Below are 23,365 nucleotides of genomic sequence, written 5' to 3'. Positions count from 1 at the left end.
GTATCTTCTCTCCCTTTTACTTTCTTCTTCATTTCCACATTTTATTTTTTACTTTCATGAGTTTGTTACCATTACTTCAGTGTAGTTTTAGATGGCTGTTCTCAGACCAGCTCACCACTCCCCATCCTCACAACTAACAGAAGAAACCCAGACGCCTAACCTCTGCCTCCACCCATACAATAACAGCAGAACTGTAACCTGTGGTCATATCTCAGCACATGTATCTGGAGGATTATGGAAGTGCCTTTCCTATAACTTCCTGTAGGAGTCTGGGATTTTGTCACATTGTCTTTTGCTTGTTTTAATGGACAGATAAAAAATGGTGGAATCATTTTTCATAGCTTCTTTCTTCCCTCCAGGGAGGAATCTATCAAGCCTTCTGCTCTTCCTGACAGTTCAGTGTAGTACTATAGTGTATGTGGTTGGATGGGGAAGGGACTGTCAGTGTTGCCCAGTATTTCCATTCCTCGGGGGAAATGGAGTAAACTAGGAGACTAATAACCACTGCACTGAGACAAACAGTTCATCAAGAAGAACACATGCCTATGCAGCTATTCATCTTTTCACCATGCCTCCCAAGCCTGCTCATTGCTAAGATCTGCTCGCCTCTCTGTCGTCCCTGTTATATTATTATCCTCTAATAGTTAAAGACTGACTGCACATACAAACCCTGTCCTTCATCTGCCTCAGAAAAGAAGAGGTGATAGCTTCACGAATCTGAAAGCGGCTCAAAACTGCAATAGGGTCATGCCCCATCCCAGGGGCTGTCTGTTCAATGCCCATCAATACAGGGTTAAATCCAATGTGCTGACAAGGAAGAGAAGCCAAAAATAATATCATGAATGGCACTATTTTAGAAAAGGAAATGATGGCTTAATGTGGGCTTTTACTAAGAAAAAAATAATGCCCAGAAGACATTTTGAAAGTTAATAGCCATGGAGATGCCTGGAGGCTGTTTCAGAACAGCTCACTGGAAACTCTAACTTAGTCCCCCAAAAATGGGCACTTAAAAATAAATACTAAATGGTCAAATGGCAAAGAAAAAGGCAGAAAGGGAATCTTTTTATGTTGGAATAGTTTTCCAGAAAGTAGAGAAGAGAACCTGAGAGATGTTGCAGGTGGAATGAAGTTGCAGCTCCTAACTAAACTCGATGAAAACTCCTTAATTTCCAAAGATTCTTGCATGAGAATCTAAAATCAAACTCAAGTTTTTCAAATACAGAAAGAAAAACAGGCTAACTCTCAATGGAGCTGCTCAAAATTGGTGATGTTAAAGGGGATAGTGGGGCTTAAGCACACTTTGGTAATAGTGAAAACAAATTTAAAAAGAAATGCATTATTATATGTGTATAGTGTTAGCTTCTGTGTGTGCAGGTGTATATGTTTTTAAGTATGCATTCCTGTGTGTGGGCGTGCTATGTGTAGAGGCCAGAGGACACCTTCTGGTGTCATTCCTCAGCTGCCATCCACATTTGTTTGTTTGTTTGCTTTGTTTTCATTTGGTTTGCTTTCTTTAGACAGGTTTCTCACTGTCCTGGAACTAGCCAAGGAGGCAAGACAGACTGGTCAACAAACTCCAGGAATTTATCTCCTTTTGTCTCTCTACCTTCCTGGCCCTGAGCTACAGCTGTTCACTACCACACACAGTTATTTTAAACCATGATTCTGGGAGTTCAAAAACATGTCCTAATTACTGCAAGGCAAACTGTTTACTGCCTGAAATATTTCCAAAGCCTGCAAAATTTGTTATAATGTGCTTATTAATCTGTGTTTTGCAGCTCAGGGGATCATGTCCAGGGCCTCATGTATACTAAGTAAGTTCTCGTCTATCAAAGCCATACACCCAACCCCATCTTGTGGTTTGTTATTTCTTTAAAAACTGTAATAGAGACATGCAACCTTTACACTGTATTTCAGCAGATCTACATCAATTAGCCTTTAATGCATATAAGCCCTTCCAAAACATAATGGCCAGAAATAATAGTTGTCTATATTTGATTCAGTAGATGGCAGTTCAGATGGAGATCAAGTGCTCCACTCTTCCAGGTTGTCCACCGCTCACTACTCAGGCTGCAGTGAACTCTGTACTCTATTAGCTGGAGCTGCTGGTCAAGCCGAATTCAGCACTCATTTCCCAACCCATTCTTTTCCATGTAGCCTCCTTCCTGTGTCTGCTTCAGGACCATCCACATCCTTGCAGATGGCACATGCATTAACACTTAACACTTCCAAAAGTGTACAAGCTTTACGTGCCTTGGCTTCTATCAAGTTCCTCATATCTCATTAGTTACATAAAGTTTTCTAGCTGAATCTGGACTAAGAAATGAAGAAGTTAACTCTACCTCTTGATGGGAAGATTGCAAATCTGTATCACAAGAAAATGTGCATACAAAAAGGCATGATCATGCAGGTTTATACAAACAATCCTGAATATTTTATCCTGCAATCACCAAACAGACTTTCTTTCTACATGGAAAATAATGGTCTCAATTCTACAAAAGTCTTCCCATGCGAATGACATGCCTGATATGTCTTCATCCCAGTCAATTCCCAATTTAGTTGTTTATTTGTGTACAACTCGGTGTTGATTCTTAATTCAAAGTTTTGTGTACTAAAGTTTGCTAGCTCCTGCCAATACATCCAACACACAATAGAAAGAAGGTACTTGTAATGGTAATAGATACTTCCACCCAGAAAGGACAGAATTGCACAGCTTCTGTGAGATCCTTTTTTTTTTTTTGAGCAAGCACCATCCTTGATTGGACCCAATTCTAGCCCCAAACGTGGTGCCCAGTTCATTATTCTTGTACTCTTGCTATGCCCTCTAAAAGCTTGAGGTTTTTTCAATAACATGTAGGGCCTCGAAGATGTTCTTTGATGGTAAGCAGTTTCAGATCTTTATAGCAGAAGCCGGCATCACCTTGACAACAATTGTTGAATGAGCTAATAAAGTATTATCAGCTTTACGCCTTATTGCCCAAATCTACACCCCAAACTTCTATGAAAATTATGCTAAACAGACTAAGACAATGCCCTTAAAATTATTAAAGCCTCACTAATTGAAAGAGTGTGCTAGGTACCATCTTAACTCTATCAGGGTTTTTTTTTAATGAACTTTAAAGACAATAGGCCACCCTAAAAATGCATCCACATTCCTAAAGACATGTAGTAGGTTTGACTAGAGGGTCTGGAGATGAAGCAGTTTCAGTTTCTAATCCAGGAAAGTTGTAATCCCAATATATCTCTAAATTCAGCTTGCCAAACAGTTCCTTCTTTAGCACATCTTTCTCTCAAGTGTAGCTAGCCAAAAGCCAATCGACACTTTCACCATTTGGTCATAAAATCTTAGCCCTGTCTGTGAGTTTACTGGGGACAGTTTCGTTCTTTTTTTTGACAGTTTTCTCGATTGTTTGCAACTATATAACAAGAATTATCATCGTCCCAGTCTGTGATCACTCTCTCCTTGCCACTTCATCACCTCTAACAGATTCTTTGGCTCTTTTTTTTTCCAATTTAGACTAGAAGTTGCTTGTATGTTTTCAGCTTCATCATATCTTATCCTAAAACCATCTTGAGTTCTTTTAAAGCTTTGTAACAACAGCTTCCCTCTTCTGGTATTACTTTCTAAACTAAGCTCTGCTACATAAAACATTCCATGACATGAGAAACTGGATGGAAACTAACTAATCATTTGCTTGGTTTTTAGAGTTTTAATCATACTTTCATATGCTTGTTGGACAGTTGTATGAATCAGGTAAGACTGATTGCTACGCAGTCTAGTACGGCCACCACTAGAGCGCTAGTGGCGTGGGACCACCACTTCTTTCAGAGTGATCCTTGTCTTCAACTAAGCAAATGCAGCTTGTTTATAAGAACAGTAGCATCTAAACACAGAAGGGATAAGGCCCAGGATACAACCCTTTTCATATTTGCTCATGTCCTATTGACCAGGTAACTTTCTACCCATTTATTCAAGTCCATCTTCAGGAGGTATAGAATATAAGCATGTCTAGTTAGGAGTAGCAACCAAGACAAAGGGGTGTGTCTATAAAAAAGAGAAATATTGTCTTGGTCATAGAAAACAGTCTACCACCAGAAAATGCACAGTGGCTGATAAACTACATGCAGACAAATCATTTTTCCTGCAGATAAGTTAAAAAGAAAGTCTACGGCATGTACATGGGTAAAAATGGTATGAAGGGTAACTATGTGTGCAACCCATAGACTCAAGTGTTTGAATGCTTGGCACATAGGGAGTGGCAATATTAGGAGGTGTGGCCTTGTTAGAGTAGGAGAGGCCTTATTGGAGAAAGTGTGTAACTGTTGAGGCAGGCTTTGACATCTCATAAATGCTCAAGACATGGCCAGTTTGCTTCTGTTGCCTAAAGATCAAGATGTAGAACTCTCAACTCCTTCTCTAGCACTGTGTCTGCCTGCATGCTGCCATGCTTCTCCTCATAAAAATAATGATCTAAACCTCTGAAACTATACACCAGTCCCAATTAAATGTTTTCCTTTATAAGAGTTCCCATGCCAAGAAGTCAAGAACAGTGGCACTGGGTTTTGATCCTACTGCACATACTGGCTTTGTGGGAGCCTAGGCAGTTTGGATGCTCACCTTACTAGACCTGGAAGGAGGTGGGAGGTCCTTGGACTTCCCACAGGGCAGGGAAACCTGACTGCTCTTCTGGCTGATGAGGGAGGGGGACTTGATTGGGGGAGGGGAAGGGAAATGGGAGGCAGTGGTGGGGAGGAGGCAGAAATCTTAAATAAATAAATAAATAAATAAATAGATAAATAAATAAATAAATAGATAGATAAATAAATAAGAGTTCCCATGCCTCTTCACAGCAATAGAAACCCTAACTAAGACAGAAGGACCTAGGGTATGAAACTTTGTTGATTAATATTCACATCTCAGATTCTGTGGGCATCACTAGAGATTGTCCTGCAGAGGTAAAACTGAACCGATTGGCTGACAGAATGGAGTCTCATAGAACCAGCTAAATGCAGTGATTTAAGGCCCTGTTCTGTAAACTTTGCAACTAATCAAGTAATCAAACCAGAAAGCAATGTCAACATTCCACTGAAAGAAAAGTGAAGCTGTATATGCAAAAATGTCAACCTAAAATTTAATAAATATATGTGAGAAAATGAAAGTAATTTAACTTAAGGGTAATTAAAAACAAAATTATAGTTTCCCTTGATGTCCTTAACACATCAGAATTATACCAACTAGGTGTAACTGTAGCAGTGTCTCGGGTAACTCTAGCCCCTGTTTGCAAAGCCATACTTTTCTTCTAGTTATAGCCCAGAAGTTTCAGGAATTTGTTCTTCATTTATATGGAAATCCTCGAGAACTAGGGTAGCTAAAAGCCAAACACAGGCCTATAATGTTACAATAAGATGATGAAAATAACTTGTTACTGTTTTGCTTTGAAATGCTGCAAGAATACAAGTGGCCTTTACTTTCATTTGCATTATTTCTACATAATAAATATAAAAGAAATCCATTGATAGTGTTAGTTACCTTTGTCACTTGGATTCTGATATTTCAATATTATTAATATTTTTGTTTTAAATGTTGTTATAAAATTAAAGCAGAAATCCTTTTTAAAATGACAATTACTAAGATATCAACTAATTCACTATTTGGTAATAATTTGCTCCAGGTATCTTGTTCCAAAGGTACACACACACATACAGACTCACATACACACACAAAAAAAAATCCTGAGAGTGCTCTTAATGTTGTCTAAGTAACACTCTCTCTGACTAGATAGGTAAAATCTTCTTGCAGGAACATGCCCTGTTTGTTTTTTTGTTGTTGTTGTTGTTGTTGGTTTTTTTGTTTTTTTTATTGTTGCTGTTATTTGTATGTTTGCTCTGTTTTTGCCTAACACTTTTCTAGTATAGTAAGCATATACATATACAGAGACATTTTTCAGGGTTGCAGATGGGCACGAAAATTTTACCAAAGAAATAACAAAATGATAGCAATATCTTACCAAGAAAAGTGACTGATAGATTTCAGAGTGAGCAAAGCTAAAGTGAGTTGGCATTTAAAGAGTTAATGTGCTCCTGTCCTTGAAAAATTTGCAAATCTAGATGAGATAAGGCAAATAATACCGATGAAATCAGGAGTTTCCATTTGGTCTCACTATACAAATACAGAAGTAAACTGGATAAGAATATATTTGCTGGAGACAGATAAGGGTCTCAGCTCTTTTCACATTTTTCTGGAGAGTTTATTTTGGCTTTGCACAAATCTTTACATAAATTTAAAATCAAATACCCTTCGTACTGTATTTCCTGCTTTAGTCATTCTTTCCAGAAAGTGGGAAATGAGGGAGAGAGAAAATGGATCACATAACATGTTTCTTAGTATATCCTTAGAAGCTGTTTCATCACAGCTCTGTTAACATTCACGAGGTGCAGCACAGAAAATAAACATTTAGATAGAGAGGCTGCAAGGCAGAGCTCGTGCGAGAATTTCTATGTTGGCAAATATACCGAGAACCATTTTAAATGAACTCAAATGAAAGAGAAAGAAAGAATTTCTGAGTACCAGGACTTTCGCAACATCTGGAAGCACAGTATCAGACAAGTAAACAAGTTATCAACAGCTGACAGTGTCTTCCAGGTGTACTGCAGTTCCATCCTTCCCCACTCAGTTTTGATTTATCCGATTTGTTTACTGCTGACTAACCAGTCCTGGGGAAATTGATGGGAAATACAATGCTAACTCAGTAGATCTGTGCTAAACTTCCAGGCTGAGAAGAGGTAGTTCCAGCCCCCATGCAGTCAGTCATCAGGTTTTGTCATAGAGACACTGTTTCTTAATTCTGAGTCCACAGTCCTTCTAAATCAGCGGTTTGCAACCTCTGGGTCATGACCAATTGTGGGTCAAATGATCTTATCAGAGGGGTTTCCTTAGCCTATCAGAAAACACAGATACCTATAATATGATCCAAAACAATAGCAAAATTGCAGTTATGAAGTAGTAACAAAAATAATTTTATGGTTGGGTTTATCACAACATAAGAAACTATATTAAAGGGTTGCAGCATTAGGAAGTTTGTGAATATCATCCTAGCCTGTCAATGAGACTTCCTGTTTTCAGCTTGCTTGATAAGCCATATTTGTCTCTCTGAGTCTGGGTTATCTCATTCAAGGTGATTTAGTTCCACTCATTTACCTGCAAATTTCCTGATTTCGTATTTTAAATGGATTTTAGTCTATTCCAATAGGTAAAATATACCACATTTTCTTTATCCATTCATCTGTTGAGGGACTTCTATGTTGTTTCCAATTCCTGGCTACTCTAAATAGAATGACCGTGGTTGAGAATGTCTCTGCATACATAGGATGAAGTATTCTTTGGGTTTATGCCCAAGATAACTGGATCTTGATTTCTATAGTGGCTTTCTACAGTTTGCATCCCCAACAGGGCATGAATGTTCTCCTTACCCCACATGCTCATCAGCATGAGTTGTCATTTGTTTTGTTCGTCTTAGTTAAGTGACAGCTGTAAGATGAGTTCCCAAAGCAGCTTTGATTTGTGTTCTCCAGATTACTAAGGGTGCTGAACATGTCTTCAGGTGTTTCCCAGCTATTTGAGTTACCTCTTTTCAGAATTCTCTGTTTAGATCTGCACCCAATTTTTAAAACTGTGTAATTTGTTTTATTGATATATAGTTTCTTGAGTTCTCGATCTATTTTGAATATTAACCCTCTGTTGCATGTGTAGTTGTTTTAAAAAGCTTCCCATTGTGTGGGCTGCTATTTTGTGCAAATAGTAGTGGCCTTTGCCAAATGGAAGCTTTTCCGTTTCATAGGGTCCTATTTATTCATTGCTGATATTAATGCCTATAGTAACAGTGCTCTCTTCAGAAAGTCTTTTTCTGTGCTAATGAGTTCAAGGCTACTCCCTACTTCTCTTCTAATTAGGTTCAGTGCATCTGATTTTATGTTGATGTGTTTGATCCACTTGGAGTTAGTTTTGTGCAGAGTGATAAGTATGGATTTATTTGAATTCTTCTGCATCCAGGTTAACCAGCATCATTTGTTGAAGGTACTATCTTTTCCCCAGTGTGTATATCTGACTTCTTTATCAAAACACAAGTATCCATATATGTGTGGATTTATGTCCAAGTGTTCAGTTTGATTCCATTGATTGATGTATCTGTTTTTGTACCAATACCATGCTATTTTTATTATTGTAGCTCTGTAGTAGTATTTGAGGTCAGGGATGGTGATATCTCTTGCAGTTGTTTTACTATTCAGAGTAGTTTCAGTTATCCTCATTTTTTTTGTGTTTCAATATAAAACTTAAGGTTGTCCTTTCAAGATCTGTGAAGAATTGTGCTGAAATTTTGATGGGAACTACATTGAATCTGCAGATTGCTTTTGATAGGATGGCCAGAGTGGTATATATCAAGAAAATATTCCATTTCTGTAGCATGATTAATAAAAACCCAGAGATAGATATTGGGGTTCAACCTGAAGGTCAGAAAAGAAAAACAACCAGTCACTGGTTCTTGCCTCTACTTTAGTCCAAAATGTCAATTCTGCTCCAAGAATTCTCAGAATAAGACTGTGAGAGCTGTCTCTTACCATCGTACATTCCTCTCTAGGCTAGGATTAAAGGCATGCACAACTACTACAGGGTTTCTATGGCAAACTAGTGTAGCTACTGAGATTAAAGCTGTTTGTCGCCACTGCCTGGTCTGTAAGGCTGGCCAGTGGGGCAGTTTTACTCTCTGATCTTCAGGCAAGCTTTATTTTATGTTTTCCAATTTGATGAAGCCTATGTTTTAAAGTATGTCTTTAGGATTCTCTGTATTTCCTCAGTGTCTGTTGCTATGCCTACCCTTTCATCTGTAGTCTTGTTAATTTGGACATTCACTCTCCATTTTTAGTTTTTTTGTGTGTGTTTATTTGTTTGTTTTTGTTTTGCTTTGTTTGTTTTTTTTGTTTTGTTTGTTTTGTTTTTTTCAAGACAAGGTTTCTCTGGGAAACAATCCAGGCTGTCCTGGAACTCACTCTGTAGATCAGGCTGGCCTTGAACTCACAGAGGTCTTTTTACCTCTACCTCCCTGAGTGCTGAGATTAAAGACATGTGCACACTGCCCGAATAATTTTGGTAAGGATTTGTTAATCTTACTAATTTTCTCTAAGAAACAACTCTTTGTTCTATTGATTCTTTGCATTGCTTTTGTTTTGTTTCATTTCTAATTTTTTGAGGGTAGCCTTGAATTTAATTGTTTCTTCCCATCTACTCCTTTGGGCGTGATTTCTTTTTATTCTATAGTTCTTATGCGTGCTGTTGAATTTTGAGTATGCAATATCTCTATTTGTTTTTTTGTTATTTATGTAGATACTAAGTGTTATCAGCTTGCTCCTTAGAACCTCATAAATATGTCCTGCATGTTTGGGTATGTTGTATACTCATTTTCATTTAATTCTAGAATGTCTTTAATTTCTTTCTTAATTTCTGTATTGATCCATTTTTTCTACAGTAGTGAGTTGTCCAGTTTCCATGAGTTTGCAAACTTTCTGTTCTTTCTGTTATTGTTGGTATGCAGTTTCAATCCATGGTGGTCAGATGGGATGCAGGATGTTATTTCAATTTTGTTGCATGTGTTGAGACTTGCTTTCTGTCTGAGTATGTGGTCAGTTTTCACAAAAGTTCCATGAAGTGCTAAGAAGAAGGTGTATCTTTTGTGCTTGGGCGAAATGTTCTGTAAATGTTTATTAGATCTATTTGTTTTATAACATCAGTTAGCCCCAGCATTTCTATGTTGAATTTTTGTCTGAATGGCCAGTTTTTGGATAACAATGAGGTTTCAAAGTCTTCCACGGTCAGTGGGTGTCAATATGGAATTTAAGCAGTACTGCTTTTATAAAATTAGGTGCCCTTGTTTTTGGTGCATAGATGTTAAGAACTGCAATATCATACTGGTGGATTTTTTCCATTCATGAGTGTGTAGTGTCCTTCTCTATCTATTCTGATTAGTTTTAGTTTGAATCTATTTTGTCATATATTAAAATGGCTATGCCAACTTGTTTCTCATGTTCATTTTCTTGAAATATAATTTTCTGTCTTCTTACCTTGAGGTGATGTCTATTGTTGATGTTAAGGTGTATTTTTTGGTTGCAGCAGAAGGATTAACCCCGTTTTCTCATCTATTCTATTAGTCGTGTCTTTTTATTGAGGAATTGAGACCACAGATTTCGAGAGATATTAATGAGCAGTGTTTGTTGATTCCCTTAATTTTATTGGAGTGGTGTGTGCGTGTGTTTCCCCTCTTTTGATGTGCTGATTTGGGATTTGTTCCTTGTTATTTCTTAGGTGTGGTTAACCTCTTCAAGTTTGAGTTTTCCTTTTAGCACATCTGAACTGGATTTGTAGATTGATATGATATTGCTTAACTTTTTTGTATTTTAGTCACAGACTGTCTTATTCTCTCCATATATTATGATTGAAAGTTTTTCTGGGTATAGTAGTCTGGGCTGGCATCTGTGGTACCTTAAAGACTGTAGCACATCTGTTCAGACCCTTCTGGCTTTTAGAGTCTCCGTTGAGAAGTCAGGTGTAATTCTAATGGGTCTACGTTAATGTTTATTTTTACCCTGACAGATTAATCTGTCTTTGTTCTGTACATTTCCTGTTTTGATTATTATGTGTCAGGGAAGTCTCTTTTCTAGTATAGTCTATTAGGTATTCTCTATGCTTCTTGTACCTTAATAAGCATCTTCTTTTTTAGGATAGAAAAATTTTCTTCTCTTAATTTTGAAAATATTTTCTGTGCCTTTAATTCATATTTCTTTTCTTCTGTTCCTGTCTCTATTCCTATTATTCTTAGATTTGGTCTTTTCATATTGTTCCAAATTATCCAGATGTTTTATGCTAAGATATTTTTTTATTTAACATTTTCTTTGACTGAGGTATCCATTTCTTTTATTGTTTCTTCCATGTCTGAGATTCTCTCATCCATCATTTGTATTTTTTTTTTTTTGTATTTTGCTGTTGAGACTTGCTTCTGAGCTTCTTGTTTGAGTTCCTAATTTTTTTTTTCAGATTTCCTCCAATTTGTTTTTTTTTTATTGTTTCTATTTCTACTTTCAGGTTATGAACTGTTCTTATTCGTCCCCTTCCACTCTTTGTGTTTTCATTGATTTTGTAAGGAATTTACTCATTTCCTCTTTAAAGACCTTTAACATACCACTAATGGCTATTTTAAACTCTTCCCTGCACTGCAATTCTTAAAGCCTACTGTGGTAGGGTTGCTGGGCTGTAGTGGAGACATATTGTCTTGGCTGATATTAATGTATTTTTACATTAGCATCTAGGTATCTAGTTGTGGATGGTTGCAATTCTAGGTGCTGATACCTATTCTTGTCCTTGCTGGGTATTTTGCTCCTTGTTTTCTGTTTACCTGTCTGGTTCTTAGTAAGATCTGGAGATGGAGTATGTTGCCTGGCAGGAAATTCTTCTCGGATCCTGATAGATGTAGCCACTGGGGTTTCTGGATAAAATGTATTCTTAGGTATTGAAAGCTGACATTTAGGAATGTGGATGGGTGTCAAGGGGTTACACAGAAGGGAGGAAGGTAGAGTGTTCCACCAGGGTCTACTTAGTCCTCTGAGAGTTGAGGCAGAGTGAGGGAAGGCCACAGATAGTCTGCTACAGAGCCTGGGATGAGTCTGGAGGACTGGATTTTGAGGTGAAGACGGAGAACAAGTATTTGAAACTCAGCTGACTTCTCTGCTGGCCAGCTAGCTTTTTGGAAGCTGAGCTGACTGCTCTGCTGGCCTACTGGCTCCTCTGGCAGGCATGGCTGAAGGTTTCCCAGAGACTGCTGGGATAAGTAATGTTCGGGTGGGGGAGGAATGCTGGAGGGGAATGTCTGTGTGATCTGTGGAGACAGGACAGAGAGGAAGGGGAGGTTGTAGCAGAGCTGGTGGTGGGACTAGAGGAGCGGAAGGAGATGAAGATCTGCATGTGGCCTATCCCTTCCCTGGCAGGAGTGGTAATATTTGTATTGCAATTGCTCCTTGAGTCGCTGACTTGAGTTTCATAAAAATGATTAAATTAATTTTTGCTTGGAGTTATTACATTTCACAACTTCTGAAATGGTCCAAACAGAGTTCTTCCATTTTGTATTTGTGATGTGACATGCTCAGAACTGATGATTACAAAATCAAAGGATCGATCAACATTTTAAAAATTGAAAATGCCCTCCATCCAGGTTTAATTCATTTTTTAAAAAGTTTTTTTAATGTTATATGTTGGGCAGTTGCATATTTTTGAGCTCCAAGATTTAATTCTCTATGTAAAAGTAAGCAAGTGCATCCATCTCATTAGTTGTCAGGGGCAAAATTATGTATCTATGAAAATTAATAAGTTTGTTTATGATTTTTCAGTAAAGTGATATACTTGTTTTACATACCTGTGTAGCAAGAGTTGTGAGGAATCCTTGACATAGTGGAGTCATGGATTTAAAGTTCAGGAAATCCTGATCTTCTTTTTTCTTTTTTTGGTTTTCTTTTTGTTTTTGTTTTGCTGTTCTAGATAGGGTTTCTCTGAGTAACCCTGACTGTCCCAGAACTCTTTCTGTAAGTCAGGTTGTCTTTGAATTCAGATCCACATGCCTTTCTCTCTAGAGTGCGGGAATCAAAGGTGTGTGCCACCACTGCCTGGCAAGGAAACCTGATCTGAACTATGAGTTAAAATGCAGCAGATATTTAGGTAACTGGATTGAAAGCCAAGGTGACTTGCAAAATGACTGACTAATACAAAAGACGACACTAAAACTTCTACTCCCATTTTTTATTGTACAACTTCTTTTCAAATCCACATTTATGTATTAATAAAGTGCACATAGTAGTTCCATAAATAAAATAAATGTTTATACTTAGAAATTCATACTTGTAGGGCCCGGGTCTGCCCTTGTTTCTGGGGTGCATCTTGAGGACAGTTTCTGGTCAGCCAGCTAAAACATTCTGTTTGTTCCTGTGCTCCCTCTGCCCCGCCTGGTGATTAGCTGTAGGGCATTGTTGACTCCATCTTTGGCATGGTAATTTCCCACCTGCCTGAGTGGAATTCCTTGTGCCGCAGCTAGGTATATAAGGATTTCCCCAAGGCTGAATAAAAGGCATTTGGCTGATCTCCTTTCGAATGACCCAGGTCTCTTTGTGTGTTCTTTCAATCTCCAGGCCCTTGCCCAACTTGCGTATGGTACAGTGGCATGCAAACTGTACAGAGGGTGTAACACAGAATTGGGTGTTACACATAGTGAATAAATAAAAATCATCAAAAAAATTGAAATCCTCTTTAGGAAAGTATGCAGTGAGGCCCAGCCTTCACAAAGAGCCCCTATCTATCACAGATGCTTTCTGCGAGCTTCATGAAGGTGTAAATATATTTATGGGTAACAGGATCCTCCCTGCTCAACACTATTTCTAGCATGATTTTGTTAAATATTGGTGAATGAATGAAATGATCAATCAATCAATCAATTAAAAATGGCCTGAATCAAAATAGACATAGGCATTGCATTTTTAAGTATTCATCACAGTTGTATTAATAAGACCCAGAATTTAGAAGTAACAAATGAATGTCAGTGAGGAAGACAACTCAGCAGCATGGACTGGGGACTTACTGACACATGTTATATGGATAAATCTAAAACAAACTTAGGGTAGATGGAATAAATGAAGCAAAACAACACATACTTCTTGTGATTGTTATGATCAAGAGACTGTTTTATTTGATTTTGATATTTTAATATAATTACAACGTTTCTCCCTTCTGTTCTTTTCTCTGCAACACCCTCTTTTGGCCCTCCCTATCTTCCTTTAAATGAATGGCCTGCATTTTAAAATAGTGATGAGTTGGCTCTATCATGACACAGGATTTTATAAACACACTGATCTCAGTAAAAGCTGTATAACCACAAAGGCTTAGGATGTACAGGCCCCAGATCCACTGAGAACCTCATAATTAGAGACAGACTCAGAGAAGAAGGTCATGTGAAAAAAGAAGTGGCTACAGATTGAAATGATTTCCTCTACCACTGGCCTAGAGCTAAGCAGTTGGGAACTGGACTGGAAGACAGATTCTTCTTTAGGGCTTTAAGATAAAGGATTACTGTGGTGATGCTTTGCTCTTGGGCTTCTAGCCTGCAGGACCCTGAGAGTACAAGCTCCTTAAGATTTTAATTACCAAGTGATGGTAATGGAGTATGACAGTCTTAGGAATTATTTACTTCCCTTAAGTTAAACCCTAACTCCATTGACTCAGCCAGCTTCCTAATGAAGGACCTGAATGAAGGTCCTTCTCCAGTGATTGTTGTAAAAAACCCAACACACACGATACAGAGAGGAAGTCGAATCGAGGCCCCTGACTCCTACAGAGTCTTCTGTCCACTCTGGGCTAAAGTTCACAGCTACAGAACTTATGTAATAAGAAAAGGTTCTCAAAAGGTCTAACATGTAGGAGTGTCCCTAAGAATTCATGATGTAACCCGAAACTCTGCTCTTAAAGTGTTTATAAGGATAAGCTTCTGACTTCATGTGTGAGCTAGTTTTAGCCAGTTCCTCACAAGGATCACAAGACATATTATTGTTGTATTTAGACACCTGATCTTCCTTCTGGTAAGGGACAAAACAAGAAATGAACTCTGTGTGTGTGTGTGTTTGTGTGTGTGTGTGTTTGTTTGTGTGTGTGTCTGTTAAAGCTCACCTTTGTCAATGCTTGACATCACTAAGCTCTCATTAAGTGTATATCTACATAAGTAAAAACATAGTTCAAGTGTGTCAATCAAATTTATAAGGGCTTCAGAAAAACATTCAAATTTGCTCTTAATTAAGACAAACAATTTTGTCTGTCATTCTTCTCCTTGATTATCCTGGGCCAACAAAATAATTTACTTAATCAATTGATTATTTAAATGTCTTCCAAATACTTAGGATATAATAGCTTATCTCTAACCATGGGTACACTCAAGAATTGCTAAGCCTGTATTTCTAGATTTAAAAGGTAATTTATTACTCAGACTTTTTTTTACCTCTCCTCATGCTCTTATATGTTGTTATTGTTACTGTGGTTATGATTGAGGCTGGACAGACCTTGAGCTTATTTTGTCACTTGCTTTCTACTGCATTTGATATCAAGCACCCAAAGCAAAACCTGCTGGGGATATAGAAGCACCAGGACTTGGTAGCCTTAATTGGGATTCACTGCCTACAAAATCTCAAAGAGAATTCTGTGATGGGTAACACTAATCACTAACTCACCAGGATGTAGAATCACCCAGGAGATGGGCCAATGGGCATGTTCGCAGGGTTGTCTTGAGTTTGCTGAGGTGGGAGAACTTTTGCAGTGTGAGTAGCACCATTTCTCCTGGCTGTGGTCCTGGATTATATAAGTAAAGAAGACTTTCCTTGTCTCTGCTTGTTCATTGTGATGCCATGTAGTCAGTTGATCCAATTGCCTGTCTTACCTTCCTACCTGACTTACAATGAACTTTGGGCCAAAATAAACTCTTTCTCCCTTTTGTTGGTTTTGTTAGAGTAGTTCATCACAGCAGCAGAAAGAGAAAGAAGACAGGCACACCCAGGTAAATGACCTTCCGTCTGTAAGGGAGAAGATAGAAAAAGAAATAAGAAGGTCTCATGTCATGGTGAGAAATCCAGAAAGGGAGAAAGACTGGGAAGTTTACTGAGATTAGAGGTGACTTTGGGTGAAGAAAATCTCCAGTAGTCAGTTCAGCTGAGAGCCATCTAACATTATGAAGCACCTCTTACTAGACAAGCTAGAACTGATAACACACAACCATGCAACCCTGAAGTAAAACCTTACAAAACACACTGAGAAAGAAGGAAAGTGTGGGCAGGAAAGAGTGCCAAGGTGCTTGAATTCTACTCTCAAAGGACAAATCAGGGGCAGGCCAGTCGTCGTATCTACAGGGCCCAGGGCACCTCCTTTTTAGAATTCATTTGGAAATTTCTAATTAAGAAGCACATCTTTAAGTGTTTTACTTCACCCATGAATTAACAGTATATAACAAATGTGTTATAAAACTAAAATGTATTTTGCATAGAAAGTCCAGTACATGGGATATTTAAGAAAAGCACTAGAGAGCATAACAGAATTGTAACTTTAAGACACTGAAGTTCTTAAGAAGGTGGTGGTGATGTCATGGATGATAAAGTTCTCAATAAAGGCTTTGGTGTCAGCTCCAGTCCCCTCAGGAGCAGGTAGGTAGACTCTAGGGACAACATACTATAGGGTTCTTAGAATAAGTCCCAGAGATCGTATTGTAGGAATATGCTTCAAACATTGCCTATCTAGTTCAATGTTTGTATGGTTTTTTGTTTGTTTTTTGTTTTATCAGTCTTAACTGACAGTATGGAAAAAGTCTGCATGATGAGGTAATGAGAGAAAACTGTGGAGCGAAGAGAATATTCAAAACAAAAAGACAGAAAGGAGACCATTTCAACACTCAAAGTTGCTACTGATAAACATATGCTTTGAATTCTTCTACCCAAATATATGTTTCAATTTTCTTCATAACAAGATAGTGTGAAATTTGGAATAAAGCCTGTGGCTTTATAAGGAGAAGAGGACATTACAGGAGGACACATAGTGCCTCTTTGTATACAGCATCCTGGCCACTCCAGGAGCCTGCAGTATCCCCTACACCTTAGCATGTAACCATCCCATCTTAAACTTCAGTCTTCATAGTTTGATCCTCCCCACCAAAAAAAAAAAAAAAAAAAAAAAAAAACGAATCCTTTTTTTATGAGTTATCCACTCATCTAGAATAATAGGAAACAGACTTATAAAAACAATATGTAATTCATATGATGAGTTCAAAAGGTCAGTTCAAGGAAGTGAGTGGTAGCCTCAATTTGCTGTAGGTAGCATAGAAGGAATGTAGAAGGTAATGGCTAAAGAAATGCACAAAACAGCTTATGATGTATATGCTAAATCCTGCTCTCAGTAGAGCTGATCAGCCAGGACAAACATACCTCCCTCAGGATCCAACACATCACAGGGAAGTATTGGAGAAGGAGCAACCTCTAAGGTGGGGAGGCATAGTGTATGAAAACTTTCTGCTTTCGTCATTTCTTTCTCTAATGGTCACACAAAATAATAGACAAATATCTACTAGTTCTCTATTTTATATATATATATATATATACATATATGTGTGTGTGTCTCTATATATGTATATATCCCATACTACATAGAGAAATTATAGATTCACATGTTCACATGTACACCGTTTCTGTAAATGCAAACATTTTAAACCTCAGGAAACTGTTTCCAAACCACTTCAGTTTCTTTGGTACAATTAGATTAAATAACATTTGTAAAGCATCTATCACAAAGTAGGTGTTTGATAAATCATGAGAATAAGTATTATTACAATATTATATAGTGCCTACAGAAGGAGACGAGGAATGCTCTTAAGACCACTAGCTAAAGAAAGAGAACAAAAGAGAACCTGGGAAATGTTCTACATGCCGTCTGAGCTAACTTCTGTAATGCAAAGCCATAGGTTCCCTTCTGATTAGCTTCAGCTTAACCAAGTGAGCCTACAGGGAGCAGGTGTATGAAACTTTCAAAGAATAAAAATGTGATTTAAAAGAAAAGAAAAATTTGACTTGAATTAATGTGTCATACTTCACAGATGAGTTGGGTTTCTGGTAAAAATAGAAAGCAAATATCCCAAATTAATTAAGTTTCAAAATTCTTGTTCGGCATGTGTTTTGAATATGAATTCATAAATAAACACACACACATTTGAGAGTGGATATCTTGTAATCCTTAAGTATTTCTTCCAGATATTATCTGAAAAGTCTTTCTCAGGAAGAGAAATTTGTCATTGAAAATAGTGTGCAGAGAATAACCATAGCAGCTCATTCTTGATCAATAACTTCAGAAATTGCTGTGTCTTTGGGGAGTTCAGCTTTTAGACTAATTCTGAACATTATTGAAATGCCATTTGAGTGTTAATGAACTAAGACCGGCAATTAAAATTTAGTTACCATAAGATCAAATGAATAGGTACTTACCAAGGTTTCGTATTATAAGTTTGCCCAATAAATCACAGCTAAGATATTCATAATAAAAGCATTCATCTTATAAAGAAACCCGCTTGGACACAGTGCTCAGAGAAGAAAAGCACTGACTTGGTGAAGGTAAAGCAGAGAACACAGTTTCATTGAGGGAATGTCACCAAACACTCTAAAATTATGCACAAAAAATATTTGGAGGAAACTTCACATAACTTTTCTTTTCAATTTTGAGAGCAGATGAAAGACATTTATAACACTAAAGCAATTGCTGTCACCTGATCTGTGAACTCTGTCATTTCCAAGATCTACACAAATGTGGTGTCATGAGACCTGGTTTCTGGATCTTTGGCAAATACAGGTGACAGAAAAAATGAAGCTTCAGCGAAAGAAGTGAAGGCTTAATGGGAACAACAGTCACCAGACAAGGCGTGTGGAAGGCAAATGAAGAGGGAAGGTGCCGGCATGGTGGGAGCATGGGGGAAGGGGGAAATAGAACTGTGACATTTGCTGATGAACCATATGTGCGTGGTTTGAAAGACATGACTGAATTGTTTTTAGTGCGGTATTATTCTGACATTTAGAATGAGGCAATTTTCCATTTCCATTAATGTACTGCCAAATAGAAGGGGAACTGTCGCGAATTAAAGACTAAAGAAAGCTGTTCCTCAAAGTTGTATTAAATCATTGCTGATGAACTCATTAAGAGCAAATTAGCAAGGTAAATGGTACCAGGAGTATCCAGCAAGAAGACCCAAGTGCACTGAGACACCTTCACTGTTTCTAAACGGTCCAAGTTACATTAAACAAATCCAGGGCAAGGAACCAAAGTGGAAAACCTTTTCTTTTTGTCTCTTTACATCTCTCAGTATCTTTAGCAAAGTCTCAGAGTTGCCTCAGAGGAAGGAAAAAAAAATGTAACATGGTATCTCAAGGAGCCTTCAGGACAGTTAGAGGTCATCAGGAGAAATTCCTCCAATCTATCTTATTTTTCAAAGACAACTAATCTTTTGCTTGCAACAGTCTGTTTCTTTGCTTTACTTGAAGTTGGATAGATGTGATATACTTTTGGTTTCTCATATAAAAGTTGATGCCTTTAGATCCCTCTAACAGATTGCACCATTCAGAGGGACCTGTGATGTTTGAATGAGAATGGCCCCATAAGCTCATTATTTGGCTGTTTGCTCCCCAGTTGGTGGAACTGTCTTGGAACAATTAGGAGTAGCTTTGTTGGAAGAAGTGTGGCACTGAGGGTGGGCTTTGAGGTTGCGAGAGTCCACATCATTCCTAATTAACTTTCCTTTCCTTTCTCTCCCACCTCTCCTTTTCTTTCTCTCTTTTCCTTGTGTGTGTTTGTGGATCAGATGTAAGCTCAGTTACAGCCCCAGCACCACGCCTACCTGCCGGTTGCCATACTGTCACCATGATCGCCATGGATTCTAGTCTACTGTGAGCCCCAAATTAAATGCTTTCTTATGTAAGTTCCTTTGGTCAAGGTATTTTGTCACCACAATGGAAAAGTAATTAAAACAGGACCTGAGAACTAATCTGTACAGCCTCCTGCTCTCAACAGTTAAGGATTCAAAATCTGTCTTAAGATTAGATCGTTATACACATGGTTCAGAGAAACCAAGACTTGTGTTATTCTATGTTTGGAAGCTCCGGGGATGACAGGCAAGCACTAGAAAAACAAACTAGCAACAGAAAAATACATACCACATCATGCCCTTTGTTTTATCCCACAGCCAGACCCAGCCATTTCAGTTCTGACTTGATATCCTAGAAGACAACAAAGAATCTTTTACCAGTCAGTTGATGGTTTTTGCCTCCTCACAAGATATCCATCATTGACATTTTTATAGGTTTTCTTTCTCTCATAAAAAATAGGAACTCAAAACGTCTTCATGACAGCCTGAGTCTGGACTCGGAATATTTTTCTTCCCAGTATATGCATTTTTAGGGCAAGCATGATGCCTAAAACACAGATGAATAGCAATATATTTTAAATTATTGGAGTAGCTAATAATGCGACATGCATTTGAATAAGAGCACACACAGAGACTTCTCCCCACAAATTAAGCAGTTTCATCTAAAATTACTAAACATAAAGCTGGTGATACAAGCCTGTGGTACCAGAACCCTAGAAATGGAGGCAGGAAAAAGGAGTTTGAAGCTGACCTGAAATGTAGAGATATTTTGAGGACAGCCTGGGCTTGTCTATAATATGAGAGCCTGACAAAAACAAATAAAAAGGAGGAAAAGAAAGAAGAAAAGAATGAGACAAATTTTCGGGAAACACTGGGTCTTCACTTAATAATAACAATGATGGTCATGTTTTAAGTGTGAACTTATATAATGAACAGTGTTTCTTTTTCAATGCTAGGGATTGAAGCTATAGCTTCATACATGGAAGGCAAGATCTCTTCCAATCATCTATTCACATATTTTCTCTGTTTTAATTTTGAGATATAATTTTGCTAATTGTCCCAGACAAGCCTTGAACTAGCTCTGTAGACTAGGCAGTTCTGAATCTGTAAACCTCTTATCTCAGCCACGCGAATAGCTACAATATAGGCCTATATTACCAGGTCTGCCTTCTTCGCCATCGAAGTAAATATCACCTTCTCAACAGAAACTCCCACATAGCACATTGCTGAATGCTTAAAACATTGTAATGAATTCATTTTAAACTAATAACTTCAGTGGGTTCATTTGAAATGGCTAAATCCTTCACATTGTAATTTCTTCATAGCATTTTAAATTTTATAACCTTAAAGCCCATTTACGTGTTAACTATTTCTAACATAAGGTAGAGTGGAACTGTTGTTTCCAATTTATGCATACCAAATATCTACAAATAACTGTCCTTTGGTAAATTACAACTACAGGAGAAACTTGAGTCGGGATCAAATCAATGCTTCTCTAAGAACTCAGACGTTTTCTGTTCCTTTGTTTCTTAAAATATTGTTTTGTACAGTGTCTAACCTCCACTTACTGAAATGCAACTAAACATGAATATGAGTTATTGCACTCATTCTCAACTAAATTTTGTGGTTATTTTTCATGACCAGATGTTCTTAAGCCAGGCATAAAATAAGTTTTGTGGAAGGAAACAGGAACCGAAATGGGTTTTAATGAAAACACTGAAGCCCATGTATTTAAAAAGTTGTAACTGCCTTAATTAAAGCCACAGCAGAATGCTGGCAAGGCCGCACTGTCCAGCCATTTCATACTGAAGAAGTTTACAAAGAAAAACAATACATCCAAATCTAAGCATAGGACACCAAGATAAACCACCATTTCCTTCTAAATCAAAGAATTCCATTAGTGTCTGTGTGGTTAATGATTGCTTACTGATTTAATAATCCAGAAAGAAAATTACCTTAGCAGGAGAAGAGAGGGTTCTATAGAGAAAGCCAAAGCAATCTTTTTTGTTTTGTCTTATTTATCAAAATTCTTTTGGAATCACTTGTCTCACAGGTGAACCAAGAAAGCCTGATTAAACAAAATCATTTAAATTAAATAACCCAAGTAAACTCATTTGAAGGTGTTCTCACCTCAGGGTGCATTCTCCCAGCTCCGGTCCTTGACACTGTCAGCTCTAGGGCTCCTATTAGATGTCATTCCTGAAATCAGGATGCTGCTTGTAATCTAAATGAAATCACCAAGGACCATAAATCCTCCGCTGACCTCCTTGGGACTGAGCTCCACGCTCCATTAGGCAGCTAAGCAGAGCAGAGTGAAGGCCCATCTCATCCCATCCACGCATGTCCAATGATCACCACTTTGATCCACCCCTAATGCGAGGATTGCTATGATGTGGATAGAGGAGCCCCTTTTCAGGCATCTGACTTTATAAACAGCATCTCCGTCCATGGACCATGCCATCAGACGATTTGTTAATGATCATTAGGTTTTACTTTCTAATTTACATATCATTGCATTTGCTTGCTTCAAACCACAGTAGTGTTTAACTTTGTAAGGAAAATAAAGATAAGAAAAATTATTAGAAGTAGATTATTTTTATTTTAAAAATGTATTTTTTTTTTTACCATCAAATAGTGTACCAGGGGCAGTTTCATAGCAATGTGGCTGTTTTTCTTCCTTTATATTGTGAATATCAAAAACCTTCCTCTAAAACTGATCTTAAATGCTAGGAAATTAAAAATAAAGATGTTTCTGCTTTTAACATTGTGGGATTCCTACAGTGTTTCTTGGGTATGTTAGTAGCAAATGAAAATGATGAAACATCCCTGCTCCATTGGTGCCACCATTTCCTGCTGGTCGTTTGGCAAAACTTGGTTTTCCGAAATCTGTAAGTCTGTGTATAGCTTATCTTGCGACCTTCATCTGCTTTTAAAAGTCTTATTCTTCATTGTATAGCTTCACTGGCTATTTTCAGTATATATGATTATCATATTTGAAGAAGAATAGGCTAATTCCATCTTCTTTACAGAAAGACACACATACACACGCCCCAATTTTATGTTTGGAGACTCGTGTTTAATTTCTGACATAAAAAACTGACTTTCCCTGTTCCCCTGATACCACTGCTTTTAATTCAAGCATTTACATTATAAGGCTATGAATCATCTCTTCTGGACCCCCCCATCACCTGAGATCAGTGAATCTCCTCCTAGTTGTTTATTCATACCTTTTGACAACTTTTGTTTAATTCTTTTCAACCAGGCTTGACTTATCTGACACCATTAAAACAAGTTACCATCTGTATTTCTAACCCATGTATTCAGTGTCTTTCGGGATGGGCAATCACCTTTTAGTCAATTCAGGTTTCCTCTAATCATCAAGATCCATGGAAGACAGATTACACTTTTTTGGTTTTCTTTCAATCCAGCAATTTGATGACTTCACCTCCCACCCCCACACACATCATACACCAGTGCTTGTGTGATTTGCTGTCCTGCTGGGCTCATAGCGATAAAGACATAAAAGTGTGGCACTATTTCAAACAGGGAGACTGCCTGGGGAAATTGCTTACTCTATAGTGTTATGACTATGCAGAATGAAAATGAACCTCTGTCATTCTTTAAGCTCTTCTAGAATCCAAGGCTCGGTCCTTAAAGCAAGTCTGGCCCCCCACCCCTAATTTCAGACTTCCTTAGAAGGACATATTCAGTTAAAAATGAAGATCAATTTCTCCCTTATAAAGCTGATATGGACTTTAAATATTGGTCTTTCATCCAGAAATTATCTTAAAGATGAAATTATAATTGTTGGGAACAAAAAAAAACTCACACTTAACTCTCAGTTTCAT

The sequence above is a fragment of the Chionomys nivalis genome, chromosome 21 (assembly GCF_950005125.1).
Source record: "Chionomys nivalis chromosome 21, mChiNiv1.1, whole genome shotgun sequence".
Taxonomy (NCBI): Eukaryota; Metazoa; Chordata; class Mammalia; order Rodentia; family Cricetidae; genus Chionomys; species Chionomys nivalis.
The sequence above is the reverse complement of the archived record's forward strand: the minus strand, read 5'-3'. Positions refer to the sequence as shown.